This window comes from Cavia porcellus, unplaced genomic scaffold (genome assembly GCF_034190915.1).
Source record: "Cavia porcellus strain 051 isolate PalLab524CR breed Dunkin Hartley unplaced genomic scaffold, mCavPor4.1 scaffold_23, whole genome shotgun sequence".
Classification (NCBI taxonomy): Eukaryota; Metazoa; Chordata; class Mammalia; order Rodentia; family Caviidae; genus Cavia; species Cavia porcellus.
The window spans coordinates 27139053-27152598 of record NW_026947506.1 but is presented as its reverse complement, the minus strand read 5'-3'; the positions used below and the strand labels follow the sequence as shown (position 1 = coordinate 27152598).

The 13546-nt window shown below is 39.2% G+C and overlaps 1 protein-coding gene across 1 annotated transcript in view; it reads left to right on the top strand.

Moving 5' to 3' along the window:
• The window catches only part of Nme8 (NME/NM23 family member 8), a 47067-nt gene extending 41541 nt beyond the window's left edge, over positions 1 to 5526 (top strand). Inside the window, exon 16 of the mRNA XM_003469945.2 lies at positions 5389 to 5526. The gene's annotated coding sequence lies outside the window, so the exon portion shown is untranslated. The remainder of the gene's footprint in view (positions 1 to 5388) is intronic.
• Positions 5527 to 13546: the final 8020 nt, after the last annotated feature.

The following is a 13546-nucleotide window of genomic DNA, read 5'->3' as shown; positions in this document are numbered from 1 at the left end:
AACTAAGAGATATGGAGTGTTTTATATTATTATTGTAAAGACATGTTTTAGATCAAGAAACTTACAAGTAGTATAAGGAACACTAAATATTAAAAAAAAGATTTTTCCATCAATACAGCAATTACAAAATGATATGCACATAAAACCAGAAAACTAAATAGTACTACAAGAATAACTGGAAACTTTAATTCTCCTCTTTCAGTAATGGATACAAAAGCAAACCAGAATGTCAGTAAATAAATGGCGAGTGTGAATAATAGTATAGACCAACCTAAGGTCACAGATATATGGATCGCTCCATCCTTAAAAGATAAAATATACAGTCTTCTTACTGGCATCTTTTCCAATTACTATGCAGTTAAGCTCAAAATCAATAACAGAAAGATACTGGAAAGCTCGTAAAATTCTGGAAATTATGCAATATATTTCTAGAACAAATGAGCTGAAGAAGAAAATGCGTGTGCGCACGTGCACACACACACACACACACACACACACACAACTAGAAAATACCTTGAGGGCAAATGAAAGAGAAAACAGACAAGTTAAAATATTATGGGATATGTGCTGATAAAAGAATTTAGAACTATAATTGCATTAAAAAGGAAAATAAAATCAATAATATAAAGTTACAACTTAATGATCAAAAAAGGAGTTAACTAACCCAGATTTACTAGGAAGAAGAAAAGTAAGTATTAGATGGATATCAATGAAGTAAAGAATAGAAAATATCAGTGAATCTAAAATACAGCTCTTTGCAAGAATCAATGAACTTGTAATGCCTCTAGCTGTATCAGCCACCCCCACACTTCCAAGCACCAGGGTCAGGCTTCTTGGAAGACAGCTTTTCCAGAGACTGAACGTGAAGGTGAGGGTAGTTTCCAGGTGATTTAAAGGAGCTCGGATCCCTTGCTTGCTCCGATGGTTGTCTTGTGTCTATGGCACCCTTCTTCCTGAGCTGCTCTGACAGGAGGCAGAATTCAGGTAAGTGGTGGGGAGAGCCGTCAGTAAAGATGCAGCTCTTTGCTCACCTCTGCTGAGCTGTGGCCCAGTTCCTAACAGGCTGTGGACAGCTACAGATCCATAGCCCAGGGGTTGGGGACCCCCAAGCTGGGTTGACCTAAAGGAAAAAAAAAAGAGGATTAAGTTACTGAAACCAGAAGTGAAAGGAAAGACATTACCACTCACTGCACAGAAATGAAAAGAATTGCAAAAGAATACTGTGAACAACAGTGTGTCAACTGATTGGATAAACTAGAGGAAATATACAAACTTCTAGGAAGCTGTAAACTACCAAAACTGACTCATGAAGAAATAGAAAAGTCTATAAGGAAGTTAAATCAGTTAATGGAAAACTTAACAAAATAAAACACCAGGTATCTTCACTGGTGAATACCATGAAAGTGATAAATATTACTGTCAAGCTTTCCAGGAAAAATATCAAGGAGGAAAGAACAATTCCTAACTCAGGCTGAGTTAGGAATTGTTCTTTCCTCCTTGATATTTATGTGAAGCATAATTACTCTAATAATAAAGCCAGATGAAAGCCAGATGTAAGAAGTCTCTAGAACACACCTTATGAGTACTGATGTCCCGATACTCAATGATATACCAGTAAATTGAATTCAACACTATGTCAAAAGGATTATTCACCAAGAACAAGTGATATGCTAGAAATGCAAATGTGTTAAAATGTGCTAATATCCACGCAATACATCATGAAGAGAAAAATACATCATCTCAAGTAATGATACAGAACACTCAGTAGACTAGAAGTAGAGATGCATCAGTGTGAGAAATTTTATGTTTGAAATCCTGCAGCTACAGTCTATTCAGTGATGGGAGACTGAAAGCTTTTCCTTTACGATCAGAAACACTCTGAGACCTTCCTTGCCTTTGTCAGTTCTACCATATTAGAAGTTCTAACTGTGGGAATCAGACCACTAAAGAAATAAAAACATATGGATTTGAAAGAAAAAATAAAAATCTCTTTATTAGCAGATGACATGATCTAATGTACGGAAAACCCTGAAAACACACACACATGCACACGCACTCACGGGGTGGGGGGGAATTTAAGAGCTAATCCAGCAAAGGTTCAAGATACAGGGGCTGGGGATTTAGCTCAGCAGCTTAAGTGCCTGCCTTCCAAGCAGGCAGTCGTGATTTCGATCCCCAGTACTGGTGAAAAGGAAAAAGACAAAAAAAAAAAAAAAAAAAAAAAAGATACACAAGCAACATGTAAAGTCAGTTATGCTTCTCTGTAGTAGCAATGAAATATCTGCAAAAGAAAGTTAGGAGAATAATTCCACATGGCATAGCATCAAAAAGTGATGGCTTTTGTAATAACCAAGGGGTCACAAAATATGTTTACTCAAGAAACAAATTTTTCTGGCAGAAACATAAATAGGACACAAATATATGGAAAGAAATCCTGTGTTCATGGGTTGGGAAACCTAATATATTTAAAATGACAATACTTCCCAAGCATTCAAAGCAATTCAAGATTCAAAGCAATTGTTTGCAAAATTTCCACAACTTTTTTTCCCCAGAAATGGAAAAAAAAAAAACTAAAATTTACATAAACTGTTCAGGGACTCAGAAGAGCCAAGAAATTCTTGAAAGAAGAGAACAAAGTTGGCGGCCAGGCGTGGTGGCTCACGCCTGTAATCCCAGCACTCGGGAGGCTGAGGCAGGAGGATTGTTGCAAGTTCGAGACCAGCCTGGGCTACAAAGTGAGCTCAAGGCCAGCCTGAACTGCATAACAAGATCCTGTCTCAAAAAAGACCAAAAAAAAAAAAAAAAAAAAAAAAAAAAAAAAAAAAAAGAGAGAGAGAGAGAGAGAGAGAGAGAGAGAGAGAGAGAGAGAGAACAAAGTTGTAGTATTTCCACTCCTTGTTTTCAGAACTTACTACCAAGGTACAGTCATCAAAACAGCATGATAGGGGCTTCTAGATAGACATAACCAACAAAATAGAATTGAAAGCACACAACCTTCCCATCTATGATCATTTGATACTCGACGAGTGAGCAAGCTAGTGGGAAGAAAGTAGCCTTTTTAATAAATAAAGTTAGTAAGACTAGATACCCATTTTTAAAATAATGAAGTTAGACCCCACATCATACGCAAAAATTATCTCACCATGGATAAAAAAAAATGCATGTGTAAAAAGCCAAAATTACAAAACTCTTAAAGGAAAATCTTCAGGACACTGCATTAAATACCAGTTTCTTACCTACAACAACAATGACAAAGACAACAAATGAAAAGTAGATAAATTGGATTCATCAAAATCAAATTATTTGTGCATCAAAAGACACTCTCAAGAGAGTAAAAAAGTCAATGTATAATGGGAGAAAATGTTGCAAATCATATAACAGAGACTAGTTTAGTACCAAAACAAGATACAAATGATGTGGAAAATACTGTAGCAGTGCCCCCTAAATTTAAATACAGGATTATTTTATAACCCAGAAATTCTACTTTTAGGTATGTACCCGACAGAACTGAAGGTGGAACCCAAGGCATATGCTTATATATCAGTGCTCATTAGAAAATGAGTCACAATAGCAAGGGCCAGACAAAACCCAAGTGTCCACCTACACACGACCGCATAAGCAAACACTGTGATATTCGTTGAATGAAATATTATTTATCTCTGTAAAGAAATAAAGTACAGATACTTACTACAATATGGATGAGTCTTAAAAACAGTTTGCTGAATGAAATATGTGAGAGACAAAATGACAGACACTGGATGATGGCAGTCACATGAGGTACCCGGAACAGGCAACCACAGAGACACAAAGTAGTTTACACATTACTTTCTGGAGACGAAGGAAAGGGAGAGGAGCTGGAAACTTCTGGTTCATTAGAACAGCATTTGTGTTCTGGGTGCAAAACAAATCACAGGAATAGTTACAATGTGAATATAATTAATATCACTTGTTTGTATACATAAATTGTTATAATGGATATGTATATGTGTATGTGTATGTGTATGTGTATATGTATATGTATATATATTTGTATATGTATATGTATATGTAAAGAATCAGGTAAAATAAAGAAAATGGTCCCCTAGGGAAGCACAAAAACCCCTTGCAACATATTTCTCCAAATTAACCCCTTAAATTATAGAAACTTAGGTTTATCGTATGACATTTTTAAAGGAAAATGAGGCCATTCACAGAGCAGGGATAGAGAGAAGAAGGCCACACCAGGAAGCAAGCCCAGTCTGGGAACCAGTGCCATGCACGGGCCAGACTGGAACAGACAGACCCCAGCCCTTCTGGCTCACGGGCTGGCAAACAAGAAGTACCAACCTGCCCTGCCCCACCGTAAGTGACAGGCTTATCCAGAGAAACACAGGCTGTGATGATAGCTGTGGAGCTGAAGTGCAGTTGGATGCTGGTAGTGCTTTGGTGTTTCTCTAACATTGCAGGTCTATGGCCAGTGGTCCAATCTTAGGTTCAGAGGATAGAGGTACGCAGTGCCTTCTGAGGGTTGCAGCCATTGTTAATTCCCTGTGGTCTTGTTTTGGAAATCCTGTATTGTTGTCATTGTTTTGTTGGGTTGGGTTTTATTTTTGTTTTGTTTTGTTTTGTTTTGCTTTGCTTGACTATGTCAAATCCCATGGCAAGAGCAGCTTTTTAAAAGACATCAAGATATATTATGATAGCAATTTTGGGTTTACTATTGGCTTGCTTTGAAGTCCTTTATTGCATTTGTTGTTTCGTTTTTATTGTTTCTATTCTATCCTGCTTTGTTTGATTGTTACTATCTGAAGTTATCTGCAGCTATTTTGAAGATATCAAAAGGCATGGTAACTATGATTTTGTAATGTTTTGAAGTCCTCTGTCTCTTACACTGGTTTGTTTTGATTAGTTTTATTCTATTGTATCCTCTTTCGAATAAAATTTAGAAAAATAAAATAAGGGAAAATGAATATAATACTGACATCAAAACCCTTAGAAGTAAGTCCATTAATAAAGCTGTTGAAGAGACAGCAAATCAAAGAAATATTTGTTCGAACCGTGTAATAGCAACCATAGCAATACATCCCTAAAACTTTCCCCTGGGTACCTCTGCCCCAAGGCCCACTGGACACCCTGAGCTGGAGCCCATCCCACCCCAGCCTTTCCACTTGTGCCATAAAGCTCTGCCCAGTCAGTCCTGTTGTCCTTGCAGCTCTTTCCAATTCCCTTCCTTTCCTGTGGCTTAGCCAGCAATGGTGAGTCCTTGAATAAAATGCTGTGCTGACTGTGGCCCAGCTCCTCCTGCAGCTCAGGGATTTCTGTTCACACCTTGCTTGTGCACACTCTCAACTGCCATAGAACTAGCACAGAACACTGCCATTTGTTAGATCAAGTGTATTCTTTTCCTAGGACATTGAGAAGATAATATGCAAAGTCCCTGCAGCATACAACCCTATGGCACAGCTTCCAGAGAAGAACGAGGAGGAAGATGTTCTTTGGAGCAAAACCCATTTCAAGGTGAAAAAGTGGATGAAGAAGCACAGTAACAATAAAAACAAATAAATATCAACGGTTATTTATGCCTTGTCTTTGAGAAAGGGCTTATACAAATGCACAGTAAAAGCTACAAGAAAATAGTCCAGGGAGCGGAGAAAAGAATCCATCAAGTGGAGCGACCCACAAAATGTACATTGAATCTCCTGATGTATGTTTAACTCTAAATTTTCCAGCAGAAAACTCAGAGATAGTGAAATCTATGTAGTTTGTCATCTCACTGTACCACAGCCTATGCCAGTGCCGGGGAACCTGTGGCGTGCGTGCCACAGCAGGCATGCAGACCCCTCTCTGTCAGCACTGCAGCCAGATTACCGCAGCATTGCCCTAACAGCCAAGCATCAGTTTTAGTGCAGTGTTGGCACTCTGAGATAAGGAAATGAGGCTTGGATTGCAGATTGGGCACTTGGTCTCCAAAGCCTGCTTGCTGGCGTAGGCATACGATGACAAAAATATCTCTTGCATTAGGAGATGGTGAGCCCAAATTGTTTTGACCTCCTTGCAGGTATAATTTAAATGATGTTTTCCATAGTAACATGCTCTTCAGCTTGCATCCAGGGACCTGTACCACGTCTAGCATATAAGCTCAGATAATCTCCTGTCCATTGCATTTACGGGAACGCGTTAGGGTTGTGAGTGTGAGAGATGCTGTGCAGTTACCATTCCCTAAACCCTAATACCAGTGAAATTAAGAAGCAGCTGGAATGGCACCGCATGCCTATAATCCCAGCACACTGAGAGGATGGGGTGGGAGGACCCAAAGTTTGAGCTCAGTCTGGGCAATTTAGGGATTTAGTGAGATACTATCTCAAAAAAGGGCTGGAAATATAGCTCAGTGAAAAGGTTCTGGATTCAATGCCCAGTACTACAAATATTTCTATGACAGAGAGCTTTTCACACTATGAACATCGTGTGTTAGTAGGAAATTACACCAAAATTGGAGTGTTCCAACGCTATTTCAGATGTTTAAGAAGCACACCTGTGAACATTGTCAAATTATATAAAATATGATTACAAATTACCACGATTGCTCAATCCTTTTACAAAATGCATATTTTCTTTTTAAAAGATAGTGGCTCAGTGATTGGCTTTCTTTGTATTATGTAGAGAAAATAAATATAGTAGAATCTTCACCCTCCGTGATTCCTGTATCATTCCCATTACTCCTGGTTGAAGACGGTTTTCTGCTGCTTTGCAGGGTTAGATTGCATCTGGTGGTCTCTTATAGGGTGGTGTTCTGTGGCACCCGTCACTGGCTCAGTTATCATCCAGAATTTTGAAAGCATTAAAACTCACTTAAAAGTAATATCACATTTCACCAGCAGATGGCAGTCTCCACTAAAGTTTGGGTAATACGTGGCAACAGCAGTACATACATTGTATATGAAAGATACAGAGAAAGGCAATTTGGATTCAGGCAAATAGAAATCTAAATACCCAAAATGACATTTACCATTGCATCCCAAGGGGAAATTCACCTTTAACTTTTAATAGACTGCTTCTGGGACAGATTGAATTTAGGGGGTGAGACACAAAAGCGTGAGGCACGTATATGAGGAAGGAGCCCGCGAGATTTGAAGTATGAAGTATGTTTTGTGTGTGTGTGTGTGTGCATGTGCGTGTGCGTGTGTGTGTGTGTTTGAGAGACAGAGTCTCACTGTGCAATTCAGGCTGGTCTTGAGTTCACTTTGTAGCCTAGGCTCTCCTCGAAGTCTCAACAATCCTCCTGCCTCAGCCTCCCGAGTGCTGAAACATATTCTTTCCCCAAGAGGAGAAAGATTTAAAAAAAAAAAAAAAAGTCTAGCAGATTCTGAGAGCCCCAGCTGAATGAGCTGGTTCTGAGTTTCAGCAGAAAAGCAGCAAATCTGAATTCTCATGGTGGAGACCTGGGAGGGCTGCAGGATATCAGGAAAAGCCTGGAGCAGTAGGCTTGCATTTGCTGGCATGGTAAAGCACATTTGGTGGTGGGAATGTGGGAAAAATACAGGATGGGATAAAAAAAAAAAAAGTGGTCAGTGGGACACCTGGGCAGGAAGCACTTCTGTCCCAATGGGGACAGAGCTGGGGAGGAGGTCTGCAGCCTTAGGAGGCCCCAGGCAGAATGGTACCCACCCCTTGTAATGGTCCAGTCATGTACCTTGACCCTGAAGCCGGAGTCTCTGATGGCCCAGTGTTAGTCAGCTTTCTGTCCCTGTAAGAAAATACCTGGGAGAATTAAAAAGGGAAAGTCTCATGTTGTTTTAGGCTTTCAGAGTCTGTGGTTGGTTGGTGGATCCCATTGCTTTCGGACCTGGGATGGGTCAGGACATCACGGTGGGTGGTGCAACAGCTCACCTTATGGTGTCATAGAAGTGTCAGAAAAGTGGAAGAAGAGGCACTGGGGCCCGATATCCTTTATGTAGATGCATTCTCAATCACCTGACTTCACCCCAGCAGGTCCCAAGAGCACCATGAATTGGAGTCAAGCCTTTGACATGGGGCATTGGGGGACATTTAAGATCCAAGCAGCAGCAGTGTCTTGAAACCCCAGGCAAAACAGGACTCCTTGATTAGAGCCAAGTTGACTCCTGTGCACAGGTACCTCCTGTAATCAGATGGCCTGCAGAAAATGGAAGGATTTTAAGGATTTTGCACACCATACCGTCCTTGGTATCCTGGTTTGCAAGCTTGCCTTTCTTGGAGACTTTCCTTCTCACAAAGTGGATCTCCTGATAGGATTTGCCTGCCTGAACCGTGTCTGAAATTGATCACTTGCTGGAAGCCACTCTGGCTGACCTCCAAAGCCAGATTTTTATGCTTTCAGTAAAGGAAAAAAGTTGACTCAGCAATTGTACATATGATTTTCAGCTGCTACACAACTTCAGTGACACAAGAAATATCTGAAATTACCAGAAGACTGAAGGTGTTAAGGGATTATAAAATTCTATCAGTTTGATTCAACAATGGTATTTTAGATTTCCTTTGGTTCTGTGATAGAATTTTATTCATAATAACCTGTTGGTTTTTTGCTTTACCTCAAGCTCCTTATACAGCATTATATTATTCAAGTTCTTAAAATTTTGAGAGATTCAGTAATAATTCTCAAGATAAATTAAACTGCTAATGTAATATATTCTTTTCTTTTTTCAAAGTTTGCCATTTAAGTGACCTAAACTGATCATTCAAAAAATATATTAGACTTAATGTTTGTGCTCTTTGAGTGCAAAAAGACAAAAAAAGAAATATATCATGGACTTTGTTACTGTCAGTGATTACCTCCTGAAGTCCTCACATTCTAGTAAAAAGAGTGTCTTGTAGATAAATGAATAGATACTGGATGATCTATAGTTGTGATAAATAACTTTTTCTCTCTTCAATAAACTCAAAATAGAGAAACAAAGACCTGTGAAGATATAAAAGTCTTTAAGGTTCAGAAACACAGACATTTTGTTGTTAACATCATCACTTTACAGATTGTGCTGGAAATATCATGGTAAATTTGTAATATTTTTATGACTGTCAGACTGTGATTGTCATGAGAATCTGAACCATCAACCCCAGGGGCCATAACTGAAAAGGATTCCAGCTGCTGCGTCTAAAGTCTATTGTCACTTGTTTAGGGAGGTCACAGTACCAGGTTACTCCTATTCAGTGATAGCATAATGAAACCCGTGGGCACGGCTGTCCCTGGGAGACGGCTCCCTTTGGTTTAATGGATGACTTTGGCTGAAGCCTCCCCAGCAGCCTCTCCAGATCCCCCTTGGGCAATATGTGCAATTTAGAATGTCCCATCTCATCTTTGCCATCTGTTACCTTCCCTCTGGGTGGACATGCATCATGTGTGATGTCTCTCCTGGCCTTCCCAAGTCCTCCAATCCTCTCAAAATCTTCCCTTCTGATGCAATCCTTGCATGTTTACCTCCATTTTGGAACCTGCTTCTCTAGGACCAGGCTAGCATGCTCACCATCAATGAAATAATTTTAAAATTTTCACGTCTCTATGGCTTCAAACAATAGTACTTTCCATTTTGCTCTCCAATAACACTTCAATAATACCTTATAATTACAAAAGTATCACATGTTCATTAAACAACATACATATGGTATCAGAAGCCTTTTTTGGCAATGTAGGTAGCTTTGAAATTTCTTGCATCTGGTCATCAGTGATGCATTGTTAACATATTAGTGCAGATATGGATAATAGAATAATCGAATTACAACACAACCATTAACTAGGTTATATTTTACAGACAACCTGATACCACCCCCGTGAGTGGTCGGGGGTCAGGATTAACTACAGTAGTCATGGGTTTGATGGCTCCTTCAGAATTGCCATGGAGGGCAAGATCAGGAATGTGAAGACACAAACTTGAATTAGAGTTGTGGTGAACTCAAGAACAGTGCTTAAGACAAAGATGACACAAATACATAAATAAAAATATAAATAAAAAATAATGACAGTTGGGAGGTTAATGGAACAAAACCCTTTGTGCCTATTACTCTTTGTGTCTTTTTAATTTTCTTCTTCTGGTCTTGAGATTTTGGCAACAGTGGAAGATGATGTGTCACAAAAATCTGTCCTACTTTGTCATGCCTTGAGAGTGCATTGGAAGTCCATTCATACAAATCGTTAGAGAAAATAAGCTGTTTCATTCATAAGATTTTGATGCTGTATTATCAATTCATTCACCAAACCAGGGAAAATGTCTGGAAAGATACACACCACAATGCTAAACTTGACCTGTGAAATAACTTTGATATTTTGGGTGGTTTTTTATTTAATCTTTTTTTTTTTTTTTTTTGGTCAGTAACTTAATAATGAAAACAGAAGATTTCTTTGCTATCCTAGGATCAGACATCTCCTTTGGGGTATTAATATTAAAATAGACAACCTATCCCACATCCTCCACTGATCAGAAGCTGGCCTGACTCCTTATCAATTAAGAGATAAAGTTAGCAATTAATGTTTAGGTGGATGTGCTTCTCAAGTGATGAATAGGTCTTTCAGAGTAAAATGCTCCTCGAAAGAATTTCCCCTTTAGGAAATATGATCAGCGTTAGCAATACCAGATGATAATCAAATGCATTTCTAGGGTAATAAATAAGAATTCCCTTTCAATGCCCAGATTTGTGTTGCAAAATCATCAGTGCATGATTTCATGGTGAATTAAAACTTAACTCTAGGGTACAGCTCTTTCTCACTCTGTGTGAGACGTCAGACAAGTCCTCCCGCAACCTGGCTCCAGTGAAACAGACTGTAACTTCATGTCATCATCGCCAGCACTGTCACCTCTTACACTGCAACAGCAGGTGGAGACTCTTGGTCCCAATGTACCTTTTGTTTTTACTCAGGACTTGTTTTCCCCAAACAGTAGCACCCTTGAGCTGGTACAAGACAAGGAGGTTATTGAGATAATGCAATAGAAAATTATAGATATTGCAGCACAGAAATCAAAAGTGTGGTTAGATCAGAGAGTGGTTTCGAACTGGAAAGTAAGGATAAAGCCTGATAATACAAGTTGTCATGTACCTCACGAAAAGATTTGTGCAGAAGGAAATCTTTTTTCTTTGACACTCTCTGATTCTTCTGATTCTCTAGTTAACAATTTGTATTATTATATTTGATACTTCACAAAATTGAGGAGATACTATAGGCTTTTCCCAGTAATTGAGAAGTCAGTCTTGTCAGTCTATCTATCTATCTATCTATCTATCTATCTATCTATCTATCTATAGCACGTATATATTTAGCTCTATCTACCATCTACATACTCACCTACCTACCTATCAACCCATCGATTTATCTATGGATGGCATTCCCTTTTAGATATCTAAGCCTTCATTTACGCAGCTTCCTGGGTGTTGAAAGCATGGAAAATGTGGTAGCTAGTGGCCCACCCATTAAAGGAATAAGTTCATGAAAGAGTGTTTCTTGTGCCAAACTCACATGTATAAAATTATGGAGGAGTGGAGTTTGGAAAGTCAGACTTTGCACGTTCAAGTGGTCCACAGCATGATGGACAAAACCGTCAAGAATTTTTCATATTGGGCATATTCCTTGGCCCAATATGCTACTTCAATAAAACTATCGCAAGAAACTAATTAAGGACATGGACAGACACTTAGCTCCCCAGATGTTTATTAAGTATGTTTACTTAACCTAAATGCTCAGCAGCATAAGTGTTTGTTCAAGGATACATACCACAGAACTCAACACAGTAACTAGAAAAGACAGTCAGCTTTGTTGTCATGAGGACTAACCTCAGTAAAGAACTGGGTTAAGGAGGCTTTCAAACACAATGCACAAAAGGCTCCCACTGTTATGTTTTTTGAATCACTATGTAAATGCATGGGAAGCACCTGAAGAATTACACACCAGCAAGTAACCCTGATTACCTGTGTGTCCTGGTGAGTGGCATTAGGTAGGACTTTAAATTACTTTCTTTTGATTCTGTGCATATTTAGTGCTTACATAGAATACATGTTTACTATGGTATTAAGAGAGCAAAAACACTGTGGGATTTTGTTTGTTTGTTGTAAAAAGGCACGGCCTCCAGTTACCCAGTTTTACATTTGTCAATAAATTATTGCAAAATGCTTTTCCTGATTAAAAAAAATCCCAAGTACGGGGCTGGGGGATTTAGCTCAGCGGCATAAGCGCCTGCCTTGTAAGCAGGCAGTCGTGAGTTTGATCCCCGGTACCAGAAAAAAAAAAAAGGAAAAAGCAAAAAAAAAAAAAAAAAAAAAAAAAAAAAATCCCAAGCACTTCAATTCTTCTTTCCGTATGTTTATATTTATCTCCCTACCCCACCCTCCGCATGTATTTAGGTGAAGAAAATATTTTCAGTGAGAAAACCAAACTTAGGAAGCTCACATGAAATCATTCCCACAACTGGTCTGTGTTGTCTCAGGATAGGTTAGAGCTTACCTTTCACTTTTCATAATAACCAGTCAATGGCTTGGTTAATCTATACCCCAATCAAACTCATGAAGGTGACTAATTTAGATATGATTTTGTGTAATAGAATATAATTTCAATAAAATATTCAATGTAAGCTTTGCTTAGATTTGTAAAGCCATTCGTACATCTTTATTATATTCAGTTTTGCTCTATAAAACATTTACATGTATTTCCTCCTTTTCTACAGAGTAGCGTCTTCCATGTTGATTCCTCTCCCCCGCCCCCATGGAATTGCTAATTCCTAAGGGAGTAAAATAGGTTATCCATGGTTTTGCATGGCTTTTGCAAGAGTCTTTAAGTTTGGATGCTATGCAGAACCCCTAACAGGCTTTCCTTAGGGACCAAAGAGGTTTGGTTTATTTAACAAGACCACAAGCTGAGTTTATTGATACCCTCACGTGGGTGCATCTACTGGGTTTATTTAGCTCCATCACCCTGTGGTGGCAGCCCTGGCTGAAGCTTTCAGAAGGCTCTAGGTACGCACAACAGATTTCTTATTGATCCTACTTCTGTTTCCACTTGGACTTGCACTCATATTTTACTTTTGAGTCCCAGTGACAATAAAGGTGAAATCAAATCATGTCTTAATCATCTTATGTGAATGGAGCATGTTTACTTACCCTCCTCTGAGGAGCAGAGATTACGGCAACTCTCCAGGGCACATAACTCAAGCTTTCTGATGGTTCTGCTTCCTCAATACACAGCAAGTGGACAAGTGGATCTCTGTCCACCCTCATAGGCACAAGGCTGGTGTGTGGTGGCTGTCATGGTCTGAGAACCAGCCTGGGAGCTCTTGTACAGCCCCATAGGCATTGCTTTAAGTGCCTGCATTTGCAGAGAGAAAGTTCTCTCCAGTTTGGCAATCAGAACACTGGAATGTCCCAGCAGTCTCATATCTCATCTGTGGGTGTAAAACCCTCAGGGCTGACTCACGCATTGGTACCTACATAATAATGGGAAAAACAAAGTCCCCATTCCGGCTCTTCATAGAAGATATTGACAAGAAGCATTGTGATCGTGGGATCATCACATCTCCACCACAGCATGATAACCAGAAAACAAGAATCACAGCGC